Source organism: Otolemur garnettii, unplaced genomic scaffold (assembly GCF_000181295.1).
Source record: "Otolemur garnettii isolate 467f Iridium unplaced genomic scaffold, OtoGar3 scaffold00019, whole genome shotgun sequence".
Classification (NCBI taxonomy): Eukaryota; Metazoa; Chordata; class Mammalia; order Primates; family Galagidae; genus Otolemur; species Otolemur garnettii.
The window spans coordinates 16,698,920-16,718,617 of record NW_003852414.1 but is presented as its reverse complement, the minus strand read 5'-3'; positions in this window follow the sequence as shown (position 1 = coordinate 16,718,617).

The window sequence follows — 19,698 nt, the reverse complement described above, 5'->3', positions numbered from 1 at the left end:
TTTCCAAGCTTTGATCACAGAATTTCTAGCATAACTTTTATTATGGTATCCCTATTCTCTTCAACTTATTATTTTGATTCTGAAAATATTAACAATTTTTTTAATTTTAAAATTTTTAATTTTTTAAAATTTAAAAATTAAATCCTATAATAGTTTCAAAGGAGAATGAAAAATAATACATTTTAAAGACATTGGAATTGACTTTTTCTGTAGGATGTTACTAAGAAATAACATAAATATTCAGAGTCTATTAGATTGAGTTTATTTTCACTTTATAGGAATTTTTTCTTCTCTTATATAAAAATCATTTTGAGTTTTATCAAATGTCCTTTAAAATCTATGGTGACCATCATATTTATATTTCTCTCCTTGCATGAAGTACCATGGTGAATTGTATTAATGTATTTTTCAATAACAAGTTGTTCTTACAGTCCTGAACTATATTTTTAGTATGCTATGGCTTATTTGTACTAAGGTTTTACCTAAGACTTTTACATTAGTATTTGTGAGTGAAAGTGATATGTAAAATTTTTTTAATGCATTCTTTGTCAGGCTTCATATTAATATTATCTTAGCCTTATAAAAAGACTTTGGATTTTTTTTCTTTTTCTAAGATTCAGTAATATATAAGTTATCTCTATCTAATCTTCTTTAGAACTACCAACTTTCTTAACATTTTACCTCTATTATTTTTCTTCCAGCTCTTAAAAAATTAATTTTCATGTTAATTGGCTTCTCATTTTCTCCTGCATCGGAAGAGCTTTTCAATCTATTCTCTGTATCACTGATATATTTTTATTTTTTTGTAATTTCTGTATCTATGCTCTCTAGCTTTTCTAGAGCATATATATATATATATTTTTGAGACAGAATCTCACTTTGTTGCCCTTGGTATAGTGCCATGTTGTCACAGCAACCTCTGACTCCTGGGCTTAGGCCATTCTCTTGTCTCAGCCTCCCAAGTAGCTGGGACCACAGGTGCCTGCCACAACACCCAGCTATTTTTCTCTTCAGTTTGGCCGGGGCTGGTGCCCTACTCACTGAGCCACAGGTGCTGCCCCCCCATATTTTTTTTCTTATCTCTTTATTTTTCCCTTTATATTTCAGCTTTGGAGAAAACTTCTTGTTTTGTCCTCAAACTTTATCACTTTAGCTTTGACTAATCCTATCATAAAATCAAGTTTCCTTACATTTTATTGAGAACACACAGATTTACTTTTAAAATCAATTGTGTACTTGTGGTTAATCATTTCTGAATCTATAATCACCCTATGAATCATCTTTGGAGTTTTTCATGCTACAGAATATGTTCATAACCTCTATAATGATTTTTCCTCTTTTTAATTTCTTTCTTTTTTTTTTTTTTTTTTTGTTTAGCAGCCCAGGGCCAGGTTCAAACCTCCAGCCCCACAGCATGTGACCAATGCCCTAACCACTAAACTACAGGTGCCCAACCAGTATAATGATATTTTTCTATTCACCCTCAGATGAGGAAGTCTTTCTAAGCTTAGATTTGCTGGTTAACAAGGTTAATTGATTGCCCTATCCTCTCTACCAACCAAGATTTTAGTCTGTTTATTTTTATGATCAACTGTCATTACCAGTTTAATAATGAATCAGCATTTTGTGCCAAGTGTGTAGGAAGCTGGAGCCATGGATATCCTAGCAGTGAATCATTATTCGAGAATGGAAAACTGAAGAAAACAACTTACAAAACAGTTAAATTGGAAAGAAACCACAAGTTACAATGAATAAACTGTTCAAGCACAGGCTGCTGCACCAGCCACATGTGTGTCCCAAGTGACTGACTGCCTTGCTGTGGTAGTGTCAGTGAAGTTCCCCGGCCTAAAGTTACTCCCACGTGCTACCAATATAATCTTCTGGGAAAGGTCACGCTGCCTCTCTATGAAACCGTGTATCTACATAAATTATTTTTCAAGGAAGATGTGCCTAGCCACCTCCATTTATGTATTTATCTAATCATTTATTTATATCAGTATGGGCCTGGATATTTTATAACTTGGGTTATAATCCAATACTTCTTTACTTTTTATTTTTTTTCTTTTTGCTCTAATTGTTCCAGCTTTAGGTCATCAGGAGCTTTTTGAGTTGGCTCTGAAGGGGTCCCTTTGACGTGCCCCTGCTACTGTGTTTTTGTTTGTTTGTTTTTTGCTTATTTTCTGGCCTTTCGATGATGCTTCAGGCTCATCTTGTACCTCTCCTCCCCCATACTTGGATCCAGTCATTTCTCCTAGGAGCCGTGGCTTCTATTTATGGGAGAATGGGATTAGAAAACAAGAGCTGGATGGGAGGTGTGCTCGTTACAACTGAGCCCTCAGCGGACAGAGCAAGGGAGGACGTGTACGTATTTCAACCTGTATAGATTCAAATATGTATGAATAGTTCTAGATGTAATAACTTATATCTGTATTAAGCTAGCTTAGTTATTATAATGTATAAATTAATAACTTCCTATTGATGTCTCCAACTCTAATCAATTACCACATGGATCATTCTGCCTTCCGCCCTTTGCATATCTGCATTTCCTACGCCTGAGGTGTGTCTTTGGTACCCTACCCACTCACCTTCATAAAGGAGCCGTTCCGGTCTCTTTCTCGATGTTGCACCTGACATGAGTTGACATGAAATCTCGATTTTCTACTTGGTTAGTCACTGTTCAAGTCCTGAGCCCTTCAGCATAGCTGATTTCGACAGAAAGGAAGTATTAATTTGGAGTGGACTCCTGTGATAGATTTTCAGGTTCCCCAGAGGCCCACACTCATCCCCAGCCGCCAGAGTATGCAGATAATAATGTCCTATTAGGAAGAACTCTGCTGAATTCTGTGATGCTGCTTTAATTTCTTACTAAAAAATTGTCTCTCAGGATCTAAATTCTCTGAAACCTGTGCTTGGAGGGTTAGACACCAGTGTTCATGTCGACATTATAACCAAAGACTACCTATTTCACACACGTCATTTGGCTTAAAGCAGCATGGAATCAGGTTATTTTGTCTAAAAGGGTCCTAAAGCACATTTCCTCTGAATGGGCCACAATCAGGGATCAGAAGTACAGCAAGAGTCACCTCTGTAATGATTTAGCTTGAAATAAACAGAAGCAAAAGGCACATGTGAGCTGTTGAAATATGAGTTCACTGACCTTGCAGGTGGGAAAACAAGGTCAGGTGCATGTCCAGGTTTATTGTGGAAAGCTGTATTCAAACTTCAATTTAATGCCTATATTGAAAAAGAGAAAAGTGCACCTGGGAAAAAATTTCTCCATCTTAACTTATGTTACTGGTGAGCATTCCAGGGCTTGTTCCTTTTGCCTCTCTCCACCAGCTAATCACAGTAGCCACTGGTTTCCTGTTTCCTAAGTTGCATTTCTTTCTCTCAGCATATTATTACATTTTCCAGGTTTCCATCATGCTTCTCTCATGTAGCTCTATCCCCACATCATCCGGGTCTCACTCTCTAGTCTATCTAATGAACATTCCTCTCCCTCCCTCAGAGTTAATGCCACTTCCTAAGTCAGAACAACTCTTGCAGCGAGGTGTAAATGAGTAAGTCCTTGCCTTCCCTACCACCTTGCTTAGTTGGGAAAGACGTTATGCTCACTAATCTCCTGCTTTGTTGCGACAGACCATGTGGCTTTTGCTAATGTTGAAAGTAACAATGTGTTTTTAATCTAATTTACTAATGTGGAACAGCTTTCTTCTGAATCACGGTGGTGTAACCATTGACAACCAGGGCTTTGGCTTATGTTGAGTGTGAGTGCGTAGGATCAGAAATAAAATTTTCCAGTATCTCACTCTCTCAATTTAATCTTCATCAATCTTAGTGAATTAATTAGCAAGTAGTAAAGTGATGCCATATCAGTAAATGTTTATGAACAATTATGGGGTCTTTTTAAATGCCTTACATCCAAAAGGCCATGCCACTGAATACAACCAGGCTTTTATTATGACTCTCGCTCCTTATAGTGGGTTATTTTTAAACTTTGTGTACAGAACAAGTGGTGCTTCACATTATTCTTTTTCAAGTCCCCCATATCACTGTGACATTACTCCTTATTCACTGGACACGCGGTTTTTTTTCCTCTGGATCTATGCTATTGTGCTTCTTTTTAGGGAAGAGGGGTTTTACATTCTTTCCAAAGTAAATCCCATCTTCTTTGCTTTCTCTGTGGTGCCCCCGCTCTTCCTTTTCGGCATCTAATAGCATTGCTACCTCATCTCTTTTCTACATTAAAATAAACTTAAAGCTCTCTTGGTTTGGGGATGGGGCAAGCATGACCATGTTGAACTTTCAAAACTCTTCCTATCTTTCTTGGGTTCCTTCCCAGTTCTTTTAAGCCCAGTTTTCTGTTCCTCTCTGCCTGTTCTCTACGTATTTTCCTGAAATGTCCCTTTCCTCTCCATTACCGGGCTGCTAATACTTCCCCATGACCTTCCCACTCAGAGAGGAAAGAAAACAAACATATTAGCTTGATCTATGTGTATGTACACACAAACATGCTCATAAGAAAATAGGAAAGAATTACAATTTCAGTTCTCATTTCCTACCAGTTATGCAGTTGTAGCTGGTATTTATAATTATGTTTTTCTACTATGCATTCTATATTCCCTTTGCCTTCAGCAAGCACCTCAGCTTATCATGGCTCTTTAGAGCAGCGGTTCTCAACCTGTGGGTTGTGACCCCTTTGGGGATTGAACGACCCGTTCACAGGGGTCGCCTGAATACACCCTGCATATCAGATATCTACGTTACAATTCATAACAGAAGCAATATTACAGTTATGAAGTAGCAACGAAAATAATTTTATGGCTGGGGGTCACTGCAACATGAGGAACTGTATTAAAGGGTCATGGCATTAGGAAGGTTGAGAATCACTGCCTTAGAATAACCCAAAACTTTGTTCCTGAAGGGCCTTGAACAGTAGTACCTCTGCCTGGATTGAGCTGTAGTTTTCCTTTGACTTTAATCATAGGGCATAGTCATTCTAAGGAATTCCTTAAGGGTTCTCCTGTTTGGGGGGATATTCTTCCTCAAATCCATTTTTGAGAAATGATTCAATTTTTCTTTGGAGAGTACCATACAGTAACTCTCCTGTTTGTAAGCTGACACAGAGACATGAGGAGGCCAAAGTGGCCAGGCTGCAATCTTAACTTCCACCTCGATGGAATCACTGCTTTGTCTCTTCCTGGAAGCATTACTTGCTGTGGATCTAACACCTCTCAGTCAGCAGAGCATAAAGTTGTAGGAAAAGGTAGCAAAAATTTTGCTAGTGGATCACGAGGAATAATAGTGTATGATCTCACTCCCATCTCCATACCTTGATTTCTGGACCCATGGACCCCCATGTCTCCTGGGTATCAGAGAAACTGCACCATATTTAGGAGGCTGTCCCAGAGCATCATCTGGGGAACCTTGCCCCAGCCTTGCAAGGTATTGCCACATAGCTGGTTCTGAGATTGACTCTTTGTAAAGGTCCACTTTTCTAACAAACCAGCTACTTTAGGATGGTGGAAAATATGACCATTGAACTCCAGGAGCATGAATCCATTACCACACTTCTTTTGATGTGAGGTGAGTTCCGTGGTCAGAAGAAGTTCTCTGATAACACAATGGTGGATAAGGCATTACATGTAGGGAAGACAAATCCACATCCAGAATGTTTATTTCAGTAAAGACAAAATGGTGCCCCTCTCATGATGGAAATGGTCTCATGTCATCAAACTGAACCTCGAGGAACTGGAAGATCACGCTGGGAAATGGTGCCATATTGGGACTCAGCACTTGTCTCTGCTGTTGGTAGACTGGGCGTTTAGTAGTGAACATCACCAAGTATGTTTTGGTGAGCACAAGTCCATGTCACAGATACCATGCACCACCTCTATCCCTGCCACCATGGCCACTTTGCTCATGAGCCCTTTGGGCAGTGCCAGAGATGGCTGAGGAAAGAGGCTGACAGGTATCCACAGAATGGGTCATACTGGCTGGGCACGGTGGCTCACACCTGTAATGCCAACATTATGGGAAACCAAGGCAGGAGGATTGCTGAAGACCAGGAGTTCTAGACCAGCCTGGACAACATAGCAAGACCCTAGCTCTAAAAAAAAAATGTTTGAAGAAAAGTAGGTAAGCATAGTGGTGTGCCTATAGTCTTAGTTACTTGGGAAGCTGAAGTGCAAGGATTGCTTGAGCCCATGTGTTCAAGTTTACAGCGAGCTATGACCTGTGTCTTAATTAATGGGGTAATATACCAGTTTGGGTAATTGGGAAGGGTATTTGAACACAAAGGGCATCAGTTTCTTTTGTATTACTCCTACATACTCCTAATTTCAGTTTTACCAATGTTATGGACCATCTTTTGGTCTCTCTGAATTTTTCTATTGTTTTGCTATTTTCTCTATTGTCAACACATGCTGACATGAGGCCTTGCACTTGAAATTCAATAATTGCCTTAGATAACCCTGGTCTTCAATCCTACTTAAGTTCATAGCTCACACTTATACTAACAAATGCCTCTCCACCAAGCCACCTTCTCATACAAACTATGAATACAAGTATAAGTGTGCTTGTATGAACCTGCCACCTCCAGCATATGGGGCTGGTGCCCTACTCCTTTGAGCCACAGGCGCCTCCCAAGTGTGCTTGTATGGACAAAGCTGTATCTAAGCACGTTTTTCAGCCTCCAAATGCATTTTAATCTACTTACCTCTTCCTCTCACTTTATCTCACCTTTCAGACAGCCAACAGGATTTCAAATTACAGCCAGGCCTTTTCAGGGTCAAGTTGTCCATCCTTTCAAATTTAACTGCAGATCTATATCCTTTAAAAGGAAGAGAAAAAAATATCAACTTTGGGTTATGGCTCAGCAGCTTTTAGAAAACAAACATTAATTGCATACCTATTATGTGTTGGGTACTCTCTAAAAATACGCACTGTTTCTTCCTGTGCTTACAACTTTGGGGGGGGCAGATTGAGTCATCAGAACCCACTTTTCATTGTCTCGGCACTCCGTGATCTCTGAGTAATCTTAAAGAAAAAGACCAAGGAGCCTGGAAATAACTTAGGAGGTTTTTTTATTTTCTTTGAATAGCTAAGGAACCGCATGGGAGGTTGTCAATGCAGTAGGTTTTTATAAGACTTACATAGACCACAAAAACCCCTACTTGTAGCAGAACATTACTCAGACCCTTTTTCTACTTTTAGCCACTTGCTGAGGAAACATCATAACCACCCACAGCATTTGACAGGGGCTGGAAGGATCACCCCCGGAGAGATGGGCCAAATCACCTGTCACTGTTCTATTTGTTACCAGAAAGATTCTAAGTCTTGTCCTTGTGATTTTTTAACATCTTGTGACATTGCTTTATAAGACATCTTCACTCGTGTCTTCCTTCCCCAAGCCAAGACTTAAGGGTACAAAATAGCCAGGCTCACTAGATCCTACATAGCAAATAAGTGAAGAGAATTTTAAGACCATATAGGAGTAGAGGTCACTAACAAAGGCCTAAATTAAATGAATTAAGTAAAAACAGAACAATATATTCTTGCTCAAACCAGAAAGGCAGGCAGCTGGAAAGTTGCCTAAACCTGAAACAACAACAAATTCCAGACTCTCATTACTGAAATGGGGAGCCCTGAACACCCCCTCACTTCCAATGCACGTCTGTAATTTCTATTCCTACTCCTCATACCATGACTGTAAATGCCTATTATGATAGCAACAATTCATATACATTAATTCCAAATATGTGGAATTTTGACCTAAAGAATGAACACTCTTCGATGCTATGTGTGGAAACTTAAAAAAAATAAACATACAAAACCCCACTCTGTTTCTCTAAGAGAAGGGCGCTCCGTGGATACTTCTTCTCAGACTGAGTTTCATCGTGAACTTTGTGACCTGCACAAAATTTTTATTCCTAAAACTCTTTTCCTTATTCCAAGTGCAAACACCTTTGCCCAAACCTTTGTGTTTCTCCAGTGAGCACCACTGTATACCCAACACAGCCTAATTTAAATTTCTCACTTGACTGAAATTGAAAAAAAAAAAAAATTGACCAACTTCAGAAGATATTTGTTTTTTTCTTCCACGTTGTATCTTTGAAAAACAGTTTTTTTTCCTTTGGCTTAAGGAACGAGCTTTAAAGGGATGAGGATATTTCCATCTTTTATCTACATTACACATTCTCACAGATTTGGATATAAAATGACAACCTTTGGCTCTATGTATTGTCCCCTTCCCAGGGTTTTGAATTATTTTGCTTGGAAGAACTAGTCTGAGTCTTGTGCTCTATCTTGAAGTCTGTCTGCTTAAAGTCTCACGGGCTGTCTATTACGTTTAAAGACTGGTCATAGTTGGTACTCATTTACAGATCTGAAGGGGAGAGACATATATTCAGTGTTCCAAAGGAACATTATTAACAGCACTTTTTTCCTATTAAGTATGTGATAATCTATGAAAACATTATTCCTGTTTAATTATATGCAATAATTTTTCAGTTAGAGAATGCTGTTTACAGTTTATATTGTGAATAGCTACGCCCAATGTTGGAGATTAAAATTCTAATCATGATATAATCAAGCAAGGATTCTGAGGAAACTGACCTAGGATCTAGAAAAGGAAAGTCTGGGATTTCCAATTAAAGTATTTTTTTCTCAAATGTTTATACACTTGATTAAAAGGAGTTAAAAGGATTATACTTCTTGCCAGACTTCTGCCTTTTACTGGGCAGGTGAACAAAACTTTGGTTTTTCTATGTCTCCAGTAAGAAGAGTTCATTGAGCTGGGCAGGGTGGCTCATACCTGTAATCCTAGCAATCTGGGAGGCTGAGATGGGTGGATAGCTTGAGCTCACAGGTTCAAGAACCAGCCTGAGCAAAAAAAAAAGGAGACCCCCATCTCTACTAAAAATAGAAAAAAAAAAAAAAAACTGAGGCAAGAAGACCAGTTGAGTCCAGGAGTTTGAGGTTGCTGTGAGCTATGATGCCACAGTACTCTACCCAAGGAGACAGCTTGAGACTGTCTCTAAATAAATAAATAAGTAGAAAAGTTTACTGAACACTTCCTAGAGGATATCATAGAAAAATATTATGAATATATCTTAGGGGCCCAGAATGGGCCAGAGCTTGGTACAAAGTAGCACTTAGTGGTTTTGTTTTCAATTTCTTTGGAATAACTGAGAAGAAAAGACAGCTGATGACTTTTTTCACAGAATTTACACGTAAAAGACTGAAATTAGACCTGCACCTTTCTCCACTCACAAAAATTGATTCAAGATGGATGTTTTATTTCGTTTTCTTTTTTTTTTTTTTTTTTTGAGACAGTGCCTCTGTCACCGGGGCTAGAGTGCCATGGTATCAACCTAACTCACAGCAACCTCAAACTCCTGGGCTCAATCCATCCTCTTGCCTTTTGAGTAGCTGGGACTACAGGTACCTGCCATAATGCCCAACTAATTTTTCTATTTTTAGTGGAGACACGGTCTCATTCTTGCTCAAGCTGGTCTCCAACTCCTGACCTCAGGCAAGTCTCCTGACTTGGCTAGGATTATAAGTGTGAGCCACTGCACCAGGCCTGACAATCTTACCCAAAGCATTTAATATGTACAAAACAAAGAGTTTGAGAACAATTACAAAGGAGAAGGTGTATACTAACTGAAGGAAAGAGAATGCTTCTGAGTAGAAAAGGAGTTTAGCTACAAACTACAAACATATTACACGATTTCCTTGCAAGGGCAGGGTCAAGTAGAGAAATAAGACAAGAACATGATGAGAAGAAAACCAGAAACTGATGGTGGCACCAGACCTGTGTCAGAGGCTTGGACCCAGGTCCAAACCTTCCTTCCTCTTTTACTTGTATTTAAAAGGAAGTAGCTGACATCAACTATTCTTCCGTGCATTGAAATAAGTTCTATTGGTCCTAGTCCTAAACCTGAAACTCTAGAACTACCTCTAGAGTTAGTAGTGAGCGTGTGAACAGAAGCAGATCTGAAGGTCAAGGTTACCCCAAGGTTGAAACTTTCAAGGAACCAAACATCCTATAGCTTTTTAATAAATTAGTATATTTGAATTGCCAGCAGTTGATATAAGAAAGGCAGTGGGTGGAAAGAAACTGGTTAAAAGAGTTTGCAGCTGCATTAGCTCTTAGTAGTGCTTTGGGGGTTGTTTTTGTTTGTTTGAAAACAAGCGCATATCCATTAGGTATTCAGGCTATGAAATTCCACCACCATTGAGTATTTCTTAAGAAAATTGGTAGATGAGGAGGGTGTAAGAAGGCTAAATATTAAAAACACAGTTATACAGATTTCCAAACGGACAGAACTCCAAACAGGAGAGAGGAGGGACACTAAGAAACAGGAGGGTAGGAGGGAAACCTAGCTGGTTGAATAAGGAAGTCTACAGGGCCAGTAAGAATGTAGGTATGAAGTAACCTACGTAACCAATGACCAATAGAAAGAGACAGTCAATGACCAATAGGAAAGGACAACACTGCTTTCCACTCCAACATTGCCGCAGAGAGGCCAATGAAGGAATTGCAACCAGTTTCAAATAGAGTATTTATACCCCTGCAGCCCTTTGCCACTCTACTTATCTCTTTAACCTTTTTTCCTTTTTGAGAGGGTCCCCCTTCCAACTCTCTTTGGAAGTGCTCTAAACTTCCCCTTTGTTTGTCCTAAATAAAATCTTTCTTTATTACCCTGAAACTTCTGCTTTCTATCCACCTGGCCTGTGCCTCTTCAATTTTATTTCCAGTTTCCACTCACTTTTGCTTGTGGTTACCACTGTACCTCGGCTGACATTCCTAGCTCAGCCAAGTAACTGAATCAGGTCAACCAAATTCAGGGAACCAGGACCCCCTAGACCTCAACAGGAGCACTAAACACTATACACAAAGCAATCCATATCCCCCCAAATGATGTAAGATAACCCTATAATGAATGCCTTATTTATTTTTATTTATTTAGATTTAAAAAAAATTTTTTTATTAAATCATATTTGTGCACATTAATTCTATCATGGGATACAGTGTATTGTTTCCATATTTGAAATTTGAAATACTTTCATCCAATTGGCCAACATAGCCATCATGTCATTCTCATAATTGTTGTGTTAAGATATTTATATTGGACATTTAGAAAGATTCACATGTACCCTTATAGGATAAATCATAGATGTGATCCCCGAAATCACCCTCCCTTCACCCATCCCCCTTTTCCCAGTATTCTTGGACTCCATTTGGATTATACCTTTCCTATGATAATTGGGCGCGCCTGTGGCTCAAAGGAGTAGGGCTGGCCCCATATGCCAGAGGTGGTGGGTTCAAACCCAGCCCCAGCCGAAAAGTGCAAAAAAAAAAAAAAAAAAAAGTATAAAAAAATTTTAGATTTTTAAAAATTTATTTAGATTAGGAAATTCATACAAATAGCACAAAATTTTAACAGCCCACCTCCTAGTATTCCAGTAATATTAATAATAATATTAATAATATTACATAGCATCTATGTCCCTAGTCCTTGTACACCCTTTTGGAAATATTTTGTGCCTACTCACGTTTCTGTATACATACATACACAAATATACACATATACACAAATACATATGTATTATACATGTTTTACTCTTTCAAGTTTTTTGAAATATGAAATAGTGCAAGTATTCAGAAATTACATAATATAGTAGATAGCCTACACTGACCCAGATTTTCAAAATCTTCACATTTTTGTGATGTTTCAAATATAATTTTTTAAAAATAAAAATTTGGAAATACAGTTGAATTGATATGTGTTTTCTTACCTTTGAGGTTACCATTATCTTAAAATTGATGCACATGCATGTTATCTAAGCTTTTATATTTTTAAATATTGGTATGAGAAGTGGAATCCTGCCATCATAAAATATCCAAAATATGTTGTATTGATTGCTTGGCCAGGTAGTTGACTGCAAGAAAATCAACATTGTATCCTGAAAAACAGGTGGCCCTGGGTGTGGCATGGTTAAGACATTTGGTACAACTATTGTCTTTGATAAGTTGGAATCCAGGTCAAATGCTTCTCAAATCTGTCACTGTGCAGACACCAGATTATTATGATTCACTGGCTGTTCTTTTGCTGATTTTAGGAAAGTATTACCAAAAAAAGAAATGAGTTCAGGCAAAAATTCACTTTTTTTTCTAATGCTAACTAAGAATTTTTAGTCAAACAGAGACTGGGGCAATCATAAAATTAAAAATGTTGCCTTCCCAAGAAAGCTTATCATCTTAGATTATCTTAAGTTAGCAACCATTATATTGGGAGAGAAAAGAGTAGGTAAAGCAAAGGTCCCTAACATAGTGGGGGCTGGGGAAGCTTTCTGCCCTGGCTGAGGGGTTACAGTTTATCACTGAAGCTTTTTAGAATTGGTAGGGTGTAGGGAAAACAAACAGAAGTCCCTCTTTAAATCTTCCATAGACAGCGCACTTCCTGGGGTCCTTTATTCTGGGCAGACCCTGATGCTTCCTCTTTGGTATGTTACTGGAACACACAAGTCAGGAACCAAAGGAGGTAAGGTTTAATAAAAGTGGCCATAAAAAAATTTGTATGTGGTTACTGTGACAAGACGTAAATAGATTAGAAATCTCTAAAATTTTTGAGAAAATTATACTAGCAGAAAAACTAAATGGCTGACTTGTAAGATTCCATGATTATTTCACCCCCTGAAGTCCCCAAGAATGATTTAATCTCTAGTACTCATTTCAGATGTGGCCTGAATTTCTTTGTGATTGTCAACAAAGAAATACTGAGAGGGCAAGCCAGGGATCACAGAGAAAAATGAACAAAAAAGTTGCTTTGCAAGAGAGTAGAACCAAGTGTAGGCCAATGGGCAAAGCAAGAAACTTACTTCTCTGCCCGGGCAAGGAGTCTGAAATTACCAACATGTGATAACTTCTATGGGTCACTGAATTTGGCAGTGGGATGGGGGCAGAGGACTTACTGCAATTTTCCCTCACTATTTCAATACATTTTGGGTGTATCTATATCATAGTGTAGGAGAATAGGCTTGTTACAATTTGTCTTCTCAACTTGCTAGACAACAAGGGACCATATCCAGACCTTACGGAGACAACCACATCTCACCCAGAAATTTTGCATTTTGAATTGTTTTCCATAAGTGGTTGGGACTTTGTATTGTCCATCTTGCAAAGGAAACATTCCATAGGTACTAAGAAAAGTGTGTATAGATATTTGATATATATTTTAAGTAGAATATTGTTATTTGGCAGAGATGGGAATGGACTTTTCAATAGCACAGAGCTATCAGAGGCGATGACCTGAGGGAAAGATCAGGGCACACTGCTGGTTGTATCTCCAAGTACATTCTGTTTTTCTTTCCAAGGTCATAACTGTCCTGTGACAGATTACATTTCCCAGCTCTAGTGTGACAAGGGTTTTAGAATACTGGGAGAAATGATGTGTGAAGCTCCCTGCTCACTTCTTTAAGAGGAAATAGCTACACAATCCCTCTTTTGCTTCCCTGTAGTCTGGTATATGGTCTTGCCTGTCTCACCTAGACAACTGATCATGGAGGTGAGGACCATGCCCTTGGGTATGGAAGAACTGAAGACAAAAAGAGCCTGAGTTCCCAGATGGCAGATCTCCCTCCATGGAAGTGAACTGTAGACTGGGAGGCAGGTGGGTGAATTTCATTTGATTTAAGTCACATAATTTTAGACTGTCCTTGTGATAGCTCCTTGGGTTGGACCCCAAGCAGTGTAATAAGTATAGTTCAAGTTCATTTATTTTAATTATCCCTGAGTACCCAAATCTATTTATTTGTTTCCTTACTTATGAACATTCATAACATTTCTACTTTTTAGCTCTTTGGAAAAATACAACCTGGAGTATCTTTCTAGATGTGTCTTTATAGTCTGTGAGCATTTTTCTGCGCCATATAATATGACAGCCTTTAACCACATGTGTTATTTAAGTTTTAATTATTGAAAAAAATTTTTTTAAATTAAACATCCATTTCTCAGGCACACTCGCTACAGTTCAGGCACTCAGCAGACACAGTCACTTTCTGAGTGTGGACTCACCACGTATTGGACAGTACAAATATAACACAGTTACATCGAAAAAATTCTTTTGAACAGCCCTGCTCCAGGACCCGTACACCTAGAAGTAAAAGTTCTAAGTTATAGAACCTCAATGTTACCACAAATGACAAAGAACTCACTAACATCATTAGAGCGATTTATACCGGCTTGTAAGAGTTCTCATTTGCTAACATTTTCACCTATACTTGACACTATCGAAGTTGTATTATTTCTTTATTTATTTATTTATTTATTTATTGGTTGTAGTTGACGTTGTTCTTTGGCAGGCCCAGGCTGCATTTGAACCCACCAGCTCTGGTGAATGTGGCTGGTGCCCTACCCACTTGAGCTACAGATTCAGAGCCTCAAAGTTGTATTTTTGCCATCATAATAGATGTGACCTTGTGACTGAGCCACATTTCGTGCTTTACATCTGTGACACTCGTAGACGCCTTGGCTTTCTCTGTTCAACACACTAATCCTCTGTTGGGTAGATAATTTGCAAGTATCTTCTCTCCATCTACTTATACTTAAAACTTTGTTATTGATATTTAGTTTATAATTTTAATATAGTCACACATCTCTCTCTTTTTACCTTAAGGTGTGAGATTTCATTTCTTAATTAAATAATCCTATCTTGCATCAAGTTAATAAAGATATTTTTATCTAAAAGATTAAAGTTTTGTTAGTAACACTGAGATCTTTCATCCGTATGGAAGTTATTGTATGTCACATTGGATAGAGATTTAATTTCACTTCCTACCATCTGCTTAGTTAATTGTCCAAATATCACGTATTGAATAATCCATCTTTTGCACTTTGATGTGTGATGCCAATTCTGTCATTTACAAAATTTCCCTGTCTTCATAGGTCATTTTCTGAACTCTCTATTCCAATCCATTAGCCTATTTGTTTATTCTGATACAGGATGTCTCATTTCTTAAAGCTAACTTATAAGTTTTGATATCTGCAAGGGGGAGTCTCCCCTTTATTTTAATTTTTCCTGCAAAAGGATTTTGGCTTCTCTTGACACTTTATTCTTTCACATGAATTTTTGGATCTCTTTATCAGTTTTAAGGAAACATTGTCAGGATATTGCAGTGGGCTAGAAAATACCCTTACCTCAGTGTTTCCCTGTCATCATCCTTGGAACCTGTGAATGTTCCCTTATTTGAAATGAGTGCCTTTGCAGATGGGATGAGGTTAAGGATCTTGAGTGGGGACATTATCCTGGATTATCTTAATGTATATCATTATAAAAAGGAGGAAGAAGGAAATTTAAACACACACATGCACGCATGCACACACGCATGCAAGAATGTGGTATGAAGTCAGAGGCAGAGACTGGAGTGATGGAGCCACAAGGCAAAAAGTAAAAGCAGGTAAGGAACAGATCCTCTCCTAGAGCCTCCAGAGAGGACACAACCCTCCCAATACATGGATTTCAGGCTAATGATACTGGCTTTGGACTTCTGGACTCTGGAACTGTGAAAGAATAAATTTCTGTTATTTTAAGCCACCAAGATTGTGCTGATATATTACAGATGCCGCAGGAAATGGGTGCATATTTTGATTCCTGGAAGTGGGGTGCTGCTGTAACAGTACCTAAAAACTGGGGAATGGATTTGGAATTGGACAATGAATAGTTGGGCAGAATGTTGTGGTGCACGATGAATTACCTTAAACGGACTGTTGGCAGAAACGTGGATGTTAATTTCTCTCTGAGCTATGGGGAAGAGCTCAGAGAGAAATTAGAGACACGGTAGAGAAAATCTATGTTGTCTTAAGTGAAAGGATGCTAAGATATGGGTGGTGAAGGTTCTGAAGAAAATAAGGAACGTATTACAGGAAAATGGAAGAAAGATGATCCTTGTTATGAAGTGGGAGGGAACTCGACCAAATCACTTCCATCCGTCGTACCTCAGATAAATCTCACCAGCGACGAGACTGCCACTGTGCAGAGATAACTTGGCCAAATTGCATTTTGCTGTTGGGTGGAAAGTCGAACTTGTATGTAATGAACCTGGATTTGTATCTGAGAAAATATTCAAGTGATGTTTTGAAGAGGCCACCTGATTTCTTCTTGCTGCTTATAGTAAAATGTGAGAGGAAAGAGAGAGATGGAAGGAAGAAGGCATGAATCTCCCCAAAACACACAGGATTCCAGTGAAGTTTTTGCCAATGCTCTGCCAGAAGAAACACCACCAGCTTGGATTGAGATATCTAGAGGCTGGAAACAGGCTAATAAAATTACCCAGCTACCACTGTGTGCCACCTTAAAGGAAAGATGACCTGAAGGGAGGAGGCTTGGGTCTAGAGCTGGAGCTATAAGCACAGAAATACAGACCACAGTCAGCAGCTTAGAGAACAGAGCACAGGGCCACAGAGAATTACTCCCAGGTCTTGAAACCTAACAGAATTCAATGTAAAGTTGTATGTCACTCAATACATTCTCAGCCTATCTCCCCAGCTCCTATGTCTTTGAGGACCTCCAGTGAGATTTGTGTAGGAACTTCTCACTCTGTCTTCATCTCATCCATCAGCTTTCAGGACTGCATTCTGTGCAATTTCTTCAAATATACACAAATATTATGATTGACCAGTTCTCTCTAGAAATGCATCTCCTTTGTATTTTGAAAGTTTTTTCTAAATGAAATGGCTCTATTTAATACCTAGCATCCTGATGTTCTTGCTTGAAAACCTTATTTTTCAAAGGCTTCTAATCTTTCGTTGTGATTTTATTTATTTCTTTTTCTTTTTCTTTTTTTTCGAGATAGAGTTTCACTTTATTGCCCTTGGTAGAGTGCTGTGGTGTCACAGCTCACAGCAACCTCCAACTCCTGGGCTTAGGCGATGATTCTCTTGCCTCAGCCTCCTGAGTAGTTGGGACTATAGGCGCCCACCACAATATTTATTTTCTTGATGTCCTGAACATTTTTGAAGCCCTCACTTAAGTCATTTTTACATTTTTCTTTTATCCAAAGTTCTTAAAAATTAATTTTTATTTTCAGGATCTTCTCTGTCAGAGAGAGAGTTTTAGGTTCTCTGGGATAATTTCTATGGAAATGGCCCAAGAAAGTAAAAGTAAAATACACTGCCTCTGCATCTGACCCTAGAAGTTCCTTGGCTCAGAACCAGTTTCTACAGCAATTTCTTAAGTTAAAATTTTTGAACTATGATGTAACTGTTAATTCAGATTCCCAGCTACATATACCACTTATGTAAAGTTTCAGTTACTCTCGGGGCGTTTTTTTCTTTTCCGCCTATAATCTTAAGTAAAAGCAAAATAATTGTTTCTCTCATTTAAAGATTTGTTAGTCCCTGATCCACAAGGTGCAATTGTTCTTTTTTTTTGAGACAGAGCCTCAAGCTGTTGCCCTGGGCAGAGTGCTGTGGCATCACAGCTCACAGCAACCTCCAATTCCTGGGCTCAAGTGAGTCTCTTGCCTCTGCCTCCCAAGTAGCTGGGACTACAGGCACCTGCCACAATGCCTGGCTATTTTTTGGTTGCAGCCATCATTGTTTGGCAGGTCTGGGCTGGATTCGAACCCCCAGCTTAGGTGTATGTGGCTGGCGCCTTAGCTGCTTGAGCCACAGGTGCCAAGCCGGTGCAATTGTTCTTAGATTATTGAAATCATATCATGTCTAGTTCTTTGCTTTGAGTGGGCAGAGACTACGTTGTCTATCTCCACATTGGTATTAAAACCTCAGACCTCAATCTTTACAACCTCCATCTAAGTCTGATACTCCCATGGACCAGGGCAGGATTCTCAGTTTGTGACCTCTTAATTTCTGAGGCTTCCCCTCACCTTTTCTTGAGCTTGGTATATATAGAAAACTATTTGGGTTACATTATTTAATTCATTATTTGTATATATTTGGAATGAAAGTGTAGTCAGTATTAGCTCAATCTGCCTTGTTTTTAAATTCTCATTTTTTAAACATATTATTATGCATTGGTTTACCCTGATTTGTGCACCTAATAATGAACTATGGTCCCCACCCACGGTGTGTGACAGATCCTTAAAACTGATTCCTCCTGTCTAACTAAAAGCTGGCATCATTTGATGAACATCTTCCCTTTCTCACCCTGACCCCTCAGCCGCTGGTAACCACCATTCTACTCTCTGTTTCTATGAAATGGACTTTTTTAGACACCACATGTAAGACCAGTCTATGTCTATCATACCTGTCTATGCCTATGATATTTCACTTAACAGAGTACCCTCCAAGTGTATTTGTGTTGCCACACATGACAGAATTTCCTTCTTTTTTAGGCCACTTTTTGTGTTACTCAGTCATTGATAAACACTCAGGTCGCTTTTATATCTTGACCACTCTGAATAACGCTGAAAAGAACATGGGAGATTAGACATCTTTTTGGCATGCCAATTTCATTTCCTCTTGATATGTTCTCAATAGTGGGATTTCTGGATCACATAGTAATACTATTTTTAAGTTTTTGAGGAAATTGCATACTGGTTTCCAGTTAACCATATCATCTATCTGGATATTTATGTTATTCCAAACTATTATCATTAATATAAACACACATCGTTACATGGAAATATTTCTCCCATTCATTATTGCAGATTTAGAATTAATTGTTAGAAATGAACTAATCAGTCCAAAGGTTTAAATGCCTTTATGACTTGATACATAGTGTCAAGGTGCTTTTCAAAGTATATATTCTAAATTGCCCATAACTTCTCCAAATGAGTACAAACAACTATTTCCTCCTGTCTTTTGGGGGGGGGGTTCCAGTATTTTTAATTTTCACAAAAATGGCAGGCTAAAGGTTGGCATCTAGTTATAGTTTAGATTCCTTTAGTGAAGCTGAGAATCTTCTCATGTGTTTATTTGTGTGTGTGTGTGTATGTTTGTTTTAGAGAATTGCCTATTCATTCTTCTTGCCCATTTTTCTACTGGAATATTTTTCTTTGTCATAGTCACCATTTTTGGTTCACTGTACTATGCTATATTTCTGGAAAGGATACACATGTTTCATTGATGACCCCTTGCATGCCTTCGCACATCTATTTGTTTCATGCAAGAATGAAAACTTTCTGGATGTAGAATTCTCAGGTCCCGTGGAAAAGCCAGAGAAGTTCATATAGACCTGGACTTTCCCCTGTCAGGTGAATCCGCACTCCTTGTATCAGCTCACAATCCCCCCATTTGTAGTTATGATCTTCCTTAGCATCTAAAACTACCAGATAATTAATGTAATTTTTAGTTCAGTCATCATTTATCCTGGGTAAGTATGAAAAGGCCTGGATGGGGAACTCCAAGCAGAGAAATCTTATTTCTAAGCAGTTTTTTTCTCCACGAGTGTCAGTAAGCTGACCTGGTGCTCAGTTTTTTGCTGGGCCTCCATGGTATCACTGCATCCACCTGATGTTTCGGTAGCTGTGTCATGAAGCCCTCATGCACAATGGCTTCCATTCATATGGAAAACCAAGAATTTCACACTCCTTCTATAGAACACAACTTATGGAAAGTGGGGCATAAGGATCACATTTTACCCTCCCCATCTCGTAATAACTCCTGCATGTCAGTAGATATTAGTGGGGTTCCCTATGTGTGTGTGTGTGTGTATATATATATATATATAT